Source organism: Hetaerina americana, unplaced genomic scaffold (genome assembly GCF_022747635.1).
Source record: "Hetaerina americana unplaced genomic scaffold, ioHetAmer1.1.p SCAF_13, whole genome shotgun sequence".
Classification (NCBI taxonomy): Eukaryota; Metazoa; Arthropoda; class Insecta; order Odonata; family Calopterygidae; genus Hetaerina; species Hetaerina americana.
In genome coordinates this window covers 226457-236243 of record NW_027286403.1, presented here as the reverse complement: position 1 = coordinate 236243, position 9787 = coordinate 226457, and the positions used below count along the sequence as shown (strand labels likewise).

The 9787-nt window shown below is 50.0% G+C and overlaps 1 non-coding gene across 1 annotated transcript; it reads right to left on the bottom strand.

Annotated features, from left to right (window-relative positions):
- Nucleotides 1–2145: 2145 nt before the first annotated feature.
- Nucleotides 2146–2304, bottom strand: LOC139686164 (U1 spliceosomal RNA). Its single transcript, XR_011700312.1, has one exon. It is a non-coding gene; the product is annotated as a U1 spliceosomal RNA (small nuclear RNA).
- Nucleotides 2305–9787: the final 7483 nt, after the last annotated feature.

Sequence of the window (9787 nt, the reverse complement as noted above, 5' to 3'; positions counted from 1 at the left end):
TTCCCTGTAGATTTCAGTGTCGTCGGCAAGGAGTCTTATGCTGCTTTTCATCTTAGTTGTGATATCATTAATGCATATAAGAAACAGCAGTGGCCCTGTGACGTTACCATGTAGGACGCCGGGTGTTACTTGCACATAATTAGAGCTTGAGCCATTTATCACAACAATTTGTTGAATGTATTCACTGATTGGATTTTGATCCAAATCTTCCCACTGTAAGGGAAAGTTTCTGCCTTTTTTGTTGTGCTAGTGGCTCAGCTGTTAAATACCTATGGTTATTAAAAACTACTTTCATATACATCTACATAATACCCCGCAAGCCGGCGCAAGGGCGTGTGATGGGGAGTGTTCGGTCACCACCCGTAAAAGGGAACAAAATCACACGCAAAACCAACGCATACATACGAGTACATGCAAACTCATGCCCACAGTGGAGCATGCATTCATGCAAAAATCCTTTTCATTTTACACGAATTTAAATACATACACCATAAAGCAACAAACAATTGCACCGCAGGATGCAGCATGAAATCCATTCAAATACGCGCAAGCCAGAATATGAACAGTAAAAAGGCTAAATTCCACTACCACATGAACAGGCAACATAAAACGCTCTCCTCCAAGAATAAAGGTAGGGAATGTTACCCAACGCTGCAGGTAGAGGTAGGGTCCCCCCATCAGAGAGAAACAATTATACTTTTTGAAACTAATGCGGCCAAGAAAAAACAATTTTCATAGAACGAGAGATTTGAGTATTATTTTTTTAACAGATGCTCTCACCAAGGAAACCGCCGACAGGTTTCCGTGGTGAGAGCATGGACGGGACTGATAGTAAGAAAGTACCGAGGGGGAAAGTTTAAAAGCACTTATAAGAGAAAGTTCAATAGTAGGTGGAAGCGTTTGGGAGTAAACGGATGGTCGGCTTAAAGTCCGAACCCTTAATTGGACGACTCTAAAATAGAATTCACATTGAAAGGAAAGAGAATTCGAAAGAAATATAATAATAATAATAATGAGTAATATGAGATGATCCCGAGACTATTCCTTTATATTGCAGTGCATTTGTACAAATAAATGAGTAATCAGTAATAAATGAGGCCTTCAGACTAATCATTATACCAAAACATCGGGTTTCTTAGTTTGTTTCAGGAATTAATGACACCAACTCCCTTTATAAGGAAACCCAAATTTTCATTGCAGGACGCATCATGGCTCTTACATCAATTACCCTGAATATTTACTCAGAGAAAATAGACTTACAATGCAACAATTTAAAATATGGATGAACCAACCAATTATCGACCCATTTCCTTAACATCGATCTCTTGTAAAAGATTGGAATACATTATTGTCACTAACATTATGAGATTTCTTGATAATAGGAAAATAATAACCCACAACCAGCACGGATATAGGAAAAGCAGATCTAGCGAAACACACCTAGGTCTTTTCCTTCACGATACACTTTGATCGGGAGAAAACAACACACAACTCGATGCAGTATTCCTAGACTTCAAAAAAGTCTTCGATAAAGTCCCACACAATAAACTGTTACACAAAGGTAAACACTATGGAATCAATGAGGAAATTATTAATTGGATCAGAGACTTCTTGTAAAATTCAAAAAATAGTAGTCATAGATGGGTTGTGCTCAACGGAGAGAGATGTAACTTCGGGCATCCCCCAGGGAAGTGTAATAGGGCCTACTCTGTTCTTAATATACGTTAATGACTTGTAGTGTATGTAGATGAATAAATCCTGTAATTTAATATTCTTGCATGCGAGTACTTTCTTTCGTGTGATTTACTTTCCCCCACTGCATGGTCAAATCAATAATTGAGTAGAGGTGTCATGATTGTAATTGCTTATGCACGTCCAACACCACCCGGCTCTTATTGGGTAATCGTAGCCATCACTTTGATAACCGTATGACCAATGAGTAATCTGGAGTCGACAACACATTTTCAGCGTTGTGATTTGAAGAATGAGGGAGAGTCGGCCGGGATCCCAAGTGGGACGACAGAACTCACTTACGCTCAACCATAATTAACAAATATCGTTCGGGAACTCTTTCCCTGCTCCCTATACCACAGAAATCCATAATAAGAATAACATATATGGCGATCTCAATTTTCCCCGTATTATAAGGGACAGCGCGAACGCAGTCCCTACTACCAAATATTATACGCCCGAGTTACCCACATTTGGGGCAATCGCAAGGGTCAGCCTGTCCGGAGTGCAATGGACAAGCCTCACCTTGAGGGAACCACCTTTTTATTCACATAATTAGTGACATGTACATAAAACAAAATTTATCCTCCAGGTGGAATTATCCACGTCCCAAGGGCAATGGATGTGTTCCTACAAGTCCATGAATACATAAAAGAAAACCTACATGTCCCTTAAACACTACACTATAGCACTACACGCTACCGGTCCTGCAACTTCATGTGCTTCCGGTATATATCTGTTGATACCGCGATGGCTGCCGAACACATTTTCCTGCTCAGCCCACGAGCCCTGCCCTTCTGGATGCCGAGTCGGGATAAAACCGCATCATTTTTTCTATCCCAGGACCCGAGGGCCCCAACGATGATGGCACCCAGGCGGACAGTAACTTTGTACTCGTGGGCGACGCGAATGCTCTCGGCCAGCCCACGGTATTTTTCCAGTTTTACCGCCCGTGCCACTCGGAAAGCCGACATCCGGTTTTCGAAGGGGACCGTAACATCCACGATATGGATATTGTCCCCTTCGCGGATCACCAGGTCAGGACGAAGCCTTGAGTCCTGACCGGGGACTCTCTTGTCCACAGCGACTTCCCATGAGGGCGGGAGGCACTCCAGTAGGAGCTCCTGAATCCCGTTGTGCCGGGCGATGCGGAGCTGCCTGTGGGCGAGGCACTGGTTTAGGACGTGGACCAGAGTCTCATCCGTCTCCTTGCAGAGCCTGCAAAGGGTGGACTCTGGTCTCGCGCTCCCCCTCAGTGCGCCTAGTAAGGGGAGCACATTGAGTCTTCCTCGGTGGACGAAGGCCCAGTCCACCAGGCGAGTGTGCTCCCCAGACAGTATGAAGTGGCTCCCCTCCGCGCTCGCTGTGACCACCTCCATCATTCTGCCCTGGTCGGGTTTTGCCACCAGGCGGCGGCGGAAGCACTCCGACACAGCCCCCCTGAGGACGGCGGTTAGTCGGTGCCGGGCAGATGGTGGGATGATGCACAGGTCGGTTGATGGCGAGGGGTTTCTCACCCGAAGGGAGATCTCCCGTCGCATCTCACTCCACTCCCACTCTGGAGCGCAGAAGGGGGCCAGGCATCTTGTGGCCTTTCTGGCCCTCGACCATGTGGACGCTATCTCTCCTGCGTCGTTTCCCAGGTCGCCTTCCATCGACCCTGAGAGATAGAGGCACATTACCCGCCTGTCCGGAGTAGGGCCGCTCCTCCCCATGCGTTTGTGCACGGAGTCTCGGAGGCCATACCACGCTGCCCCTCGGATGGTAGCGTCTTTGCAGGTGAGCATCCGGTACACCTGCACAATAGCCAGGATGCTGGCTTCATGCGGTAGTGGCATGTAGCCTCCGCCCCCAGCATGGCTTGGAATGTGGAGGATCTCCGTACTTGCCCGTACCGGGAGGAAGAGCCAGGACCTGACCGCCTTCCGGATAGCCCTGTCGGCTTGGTCCAGGTCTTTGCGGGTAACCGGTGCCACTCTCAGTGGGAAGGACATCCTGGTCAGGAGGAAAGTCCTTAGAGCGTCGAGTTTCTGCCATGGGAGGAGGTCACTGGCCTTGAGGCATGCAAGGTCCGCCATAAGGTTTTCCAGGGCGGTGGTTGGGGATGTACATGTTTTAAATCCCACGGGGGAACCCAGGTACATGGAGTGGTCCCCTTCCTTCAGCGCTCTTATATCACCACCCTGGATGCAGAAGGTGGTGGCCTGCACCTTTTGCTGACCCTTCCGGAAGTCGAGGTGTAGGCTCGCGCACTTCCTCGGCTTGAATTGGAGCCCGCACCAGTCGGCTGCTCTGCTAGCCACGTGCAGGATGCTCCGAAGCATACCCGCGCTCCTGCCCACGACGACCAGGTCGTCGGCGTAGGCCAAAACACACAGGGACGTCGGCCCAAAGCGGTACGCCGTGGTGCCCCGCGTGTTGAGTATTGCTCGGATTAGTGGCTCGATAGCCAGGTTAAAGAGTAGCGGGGACAGCGGATCACCCTGCCTCACTCCGCAGTGGATGGCGATGGGATCCGTGGTCTCTGACTTCAGCTCGGCGATGGTCGTCGTGCCGGTATACAGCGCGGATATTAACTGTATCATAGACTCCGGCATAGCCATTGCCTTTAGGGTGCGGAGGATGTGAGGGTGGGGGACGGAGCCAAAGGCATCGGCAAGGTCCAGCCAGGCGACCGCAATCTCCTTGTAGTTCCTTCGAGCGTCATCAATGGCCGCTTGAAGGAGGAAATTGTGCTCAAAGCACCCTTCCGTCGCCCGGATGAAGCCCTTCTGGGTGGGGAATGAAATTCGTCGGCTTTGCAATGCCCACCTTGACACTCTGTCAGCTAGGATGCCGGTAAACACCTTGGCCATGGTGGGGAGCAGGGCTATGGGCCTCCAGTTGGAGATGTCATGTAACTCCCCCCCTTTGTGGAGGAGTACTGTGCGGGAAGACTTCCAGGCCTTCGGAGTTCGCCCGGTGCGTAGGCAGCGGTCAAACACCGCGGCCAGCACTCTCCCGTCTGGGTCCACCAGTCTCCAGTCCCTGTACGCGACCCCATCCTGGCCAGGAGCTGTTTTCTTGGCCACCTGCAATCGTCTGCGGACTTCCAGCGGAGTGATCGGTCGCGTGAGAGTCGCCGCCCCCCGATGCTGCTTGCTAAAGCACAGCTCGGGAATTACCGATGGGGGCAAGGAGTCACCGAGGCTTACTTCTGCCTTAGACAGAAAGTCGGCCACCACATCGGCTGGTAAGTCGCACCTTGGGGAAGAGGAGGAGAATATGTGTCGGAGGGCGGCAGCCCTGTTCACTTTGTAGAGGAACTGCAGTCTCCCTTTATCGATCGGGTCACCCGATCGGTACGCCTGTGGCCTCTGCGACTGGCGTTGAGGGTGGCGGGCTGCCGCTTCCTCGACCATATCCTTTAGAATGTCCTCCAGCGACTCGTCATCCCCATCCTCCAGGATCCCTATTCGAAGGAGCCATTCCATCTGCCTCTCCGTAGGGAGTTCTCACGTGGGGCGTGGAATAGCTTCCCGAGGGCGTCTGGCGTGGGGCACAAAGTCAGGAGTGGGCAGGTTTAGGTCAGCGGGCGGCCGGCTCCGCGCCCTTCTCTCCCTTGGAGCTGGTGGGTAAGATGGTCATTCCCCTTGGTACTCTGCGGCAGTTAGAAAAGGAGCAGGGGATGCGGCCCTGCGGGAAAGCCCCAGCCCGGGTAGGACCACATCGGGTGGGGCTGTTCGGGGAGCTGTTTTAGGAACCGAGGAGGCACCGGAGCCATTGGATTCCACATCGGATTCCATGCGCCCATTCCCAGTAGCCTCTGGTTCTCGGGTACCGGACCACAGTAGTAGCCGTGTTCGCGGTATGGCAGATCAAGGCTGGCTGATGGGTGTTCCCGGAAGTGGGTCCCGCGATGGTCCTGGAGTCCTGGCCTGCGCAGCGGCGGCCGTAGGTGGGGTTGGTAAACGCAGTGGTCCGCAGACCCGTCTTTAGAGCTGTTGTGACGCTGCACTGAGGGCTCAGGTGCCCGGTGTCGGGAACCAGGCTGGTGCCCGTCTCGTTTTTCCCCGCGGGGCCGATGCTGGTGACCACCGGTCCACGATGGCCTATGGACTCCATCTCTGTGAGGTCTGGCGTGGCCTCGTGTTTCCTCTACCGGTGGCATCTCTTCAGTGGGGCGTAACACATGCCCTCCAGCCATATTTCGCTTTCGACGTCTCCGGCGCCGCCGTCTTCCGGATGCTTCTCCTAAGTGCCTATGCAGTGGTGGTACGCCGTCCCTGTCGTTTGTGTTGGCCATGGGTACCCCAGACATAGATGGCGCGTTACGTGCTGCAGTGTGTGCTTCGCGACGCGGAGGCAGATTATCCTCGGGCGGAGCTTCACGTGTCACCTCAGAAACCGTTATGACGGTAGGCGACTGAATGGCCGGTGGTGAAAACGGGCCCGGAGAAATAGCATCCATTTCAGGTGAAGCAGGGCTAACTATTTCCGTGGCCCACTCTGTCTGGGTGCCTTTGGTTACCATCCTTGGGGCGCGGTACGCCGGGACGCTACAGCCGCGGGATCTTCGAGTTGGGACGCGTAGGCACATTTTAGTTGCATCTAGTAAGGCTTCTTCTCCAAAAATCTTTTCCCACTCGTTAATGACCCAGTGGTCCAGTTCCGATGCGTTGTCCAGCGGTATCGGAGCCTTCTTGGCTCTAGTTGTACTACGAAGAGTGCGCTCCTGCATTACTACAGGTGGGAGCCTATGCCCAGTAGGCTGAGGCATTCTGTCATTCACCATGACCAGAATCACAGTGGCGACTCTCAGGGGTCCACTACTCTACACTCACAGGAAACCACACAACACACACAACACTCACAAAATCACACTGGAAAACCACTAACCTTTCAATGTCACTGCTTGCACTGCACTTCTCTGCACGGTAGACCGCACCGTAGATGGTTGAACCCCTGCGCCAGCGCCAGGTGAGTATGTACGATGAAATCGAATACTCAAACCGGTCACACCACTGCATTGCCACACACATTGGTTACTAACATTTGCACCTATTTTCCGAAATAGCCGCCATTAAAAAAGCATATATTTATCATAGAGACTGTTTATTTTATAAACGACGTCAAACTGTTACAGAAAACATGCTATTTTACGAAGTCATGACGCGATATGAGGCATTCCATACTGCAATTTGATTAGAATACAAAAGAAATTGGCCATTTATCCAGGGGGAGTGCTTCCTTTTACACTTACAGGACACAACAAGCAAGAAATTGAAACAACACTACCACATGCAGATGTACCACGAAACAATCTACCCCCAAAGAGTCTGTAAAAGGTAGGGAATGCGACCCAACGTTGCAGGTAGCAGGAATTTCCCCCCGCGGAGAGGGACGAGGGATTGAAAGGGAAACTTAAAAACAGATGAACAGAACACGAATGAGGTCATTCGGAAAGAATGGGTTATTATAACAAAACACATACGTTAGTGGAAGAGCATGCATTTAAGTAGAACTAATTATTTTTTAGACGCTGAGGGTGGCAAGAAGAAATAACATCGCATTTCATTGGGAGGTGAGACTGGATGGTGCGGCAGCTTAACTAGCTGATTTGAAGGAATTCCCAATGGTGTTATTTTGCTCTAGTTAGACCTCATTTGGCATATGCCGCAACGGTGGTACACAGGGGAATAGGGAGCTAACTAGATCGCGAGCTACTCTCAAGAGATCTAGAGTCAATCTCGGATTGGTGCAAAGGATGAGGATTTATTCTTAATGTAGACATATGGGAAGTTTTGAAATTATGGAGCAAAGGAAACTTCGAACAGGGCATAAACTATAAAATAGAGGGCTTAGTGCTAAATACGGCCAGTGAAATTAAATATAAGGGGGTAGTTCTGATACCACGTCTTTCATGGGGAGCACATATCAGGACAATATGCAGATCCGCTTTAAAGAAACTTGGCTTCATAAAACGGGTGGTGGGGAAATGTAATGAGCAAGTTAAAGAGAGGTGTTATTTTGCTCTAGTTAGGCCTCACATGGAATATGCCGTAAGTATTTGGGATCCTTGGGAGAATATTTGGCAAAAAGAATTAGATAAAGTTCAGAGAAAATCCGCTAGATTCGTTCAAAATTGTTATGATAAGAACACAAGTGTGACAGGTCTCTTAAGAGATTTAGGCTAGGAACCACTTGTACTGAGAGAACAAGCCAGGCTTAGACTTTTAGAAAGTTTCAGAACAAACGAGTTACTAGAACATACATAGAAACTATGACACTTAATCACGAATACGGGATGCACGCGTAATAAAATTCATGATCGCCCCAATGTCCCACGAATACTTTTTATGTTTTGATTCAGTTTTGAAGAGAAAATATTGCAACTTTTTCGTTAGAAATTAGTTGGCAATGAGCATATGCAATTGAAGAAGATACCTGACCTGAATTGCCAATAAAGTTTTATTATCTCTCCCTATGACATACAACAGTTATATTTTATTTTTGGTAAGCTTTCCTTGAAAGTGCCGTTATTCTAGTACAAAATGACCGGTGAGGCACAACAAATGATAGTCTCTTATTAGATTTCGACTTAATCTACTTGAGTCATTCATCGGAAAAAAATTCGCACACAAAAGAATCATTCGGATAGAGCACAGACCTGGGCGAGACAGAGAGTACAGAACCAGGAAAAATTGTCGAGTGGTGAAATACCTTTCATTCTTCGGAATCAGGGAGAGAAAAATAGCCAGATTGAGCGGACGAGCAAACTAACCGGCGCTGAAGAAAGCGTTCGCTGGACGGCAAAGGAACGCTAGTTACGGGCGGAGGTCTCAAGTTTCTTTTATTCGTCCGCGTGCATGGACTGGAAGCCATAGATAGAGCTAGGCATAACTCGAAGTGACCCGCTCGGTTGAACTCCTCCCGGGGCTTACGAGCATATACACGCATGGGAAACTTGGAAGACTGCACCCACAACGGGGTCCGAGCGACGGGCACCCGCAGGAGAACGATTCGGGGGAGGGGGATGTCCTCTTTGAGGAAGAAATGGGGGAGAGGGCTTGAGTGCTGAAGAGGCACGGGCGGGGTATTTAAGGGCACGAAGGGGAGCGGGCGAGGGTGGAAACCCCCGATCTGTCTTGCTGGAAGGGCAATTCCATAGAAGACATCCGGTAGTGTGAGGGGAGGGATTGGACGGAGTGCGCACGCCACGCCGTTTATACGTGTAATTCGGTATGGGGGGGCGGAGGGAGCGAGAGAGAGAGTGGTGTGAGTGGGAGGGGTGTCTGCCCAAGGGCTCGACGGTTGGCAAGGAAAGGAAATTTAGAGAACAAAACAGCCCAAGACAGTGTGGGAGGGTCTGTATGGTGAGGGATCGTATCGCAAGGGGACCATCTAGAGGCAAAAGCCATCCCTGGCCGCGTGGAGACATTAAAGGGGAAGTGGTAGCAGCGGAGTCGATGCGCCGGAGAGCCTGGGGGATGGTGGGGGGCGGGTAGAGTGGGACGGGGATACGAGGGAGTGAGTGATCTCTTGCATTCCCATTTCACGCCCCCTTTTATTTTTAGCGCGCTGTCGTTCGCAAGGGATGGATATAAAAAGAATGGAGACGGGATGGGTCGATGTGGATGTCCAGCAATGTGTTAAGGTGGGAGATGAGATATCAAACGGGAATTGGTGGGAGGGGGGGGGTCGGAGGAAGAGAACGGCGTGGGAGACGATGGGGAATCCTATGGTGAGGACTTACGGAAAAGCGAAGGCCTTGCCAGAGACAAAGTTTTTACACATTCTAGGCCTTTATTTCATAACTTCCTAGGAAATATGTTCTAAGGGAAAGGGTGTGCATTGATGTGATACGCCCAACAGAGAAGAAGATGATCCTCTTTTTGGCTACGCTCACGGTGTGCGAAACTTAGTTAACCGTCTCCATTTTTCTCCCTCAAAGCATTGCTCAAAACGCTACAGAAGTTTCCCGTGCCTGGTAATTTCACTATCTCCACGAATTTTACAAATAAAAGAAAGGACATGATTTTTCCTCCACATGATGTTAGGTCAATAAATAAACTCA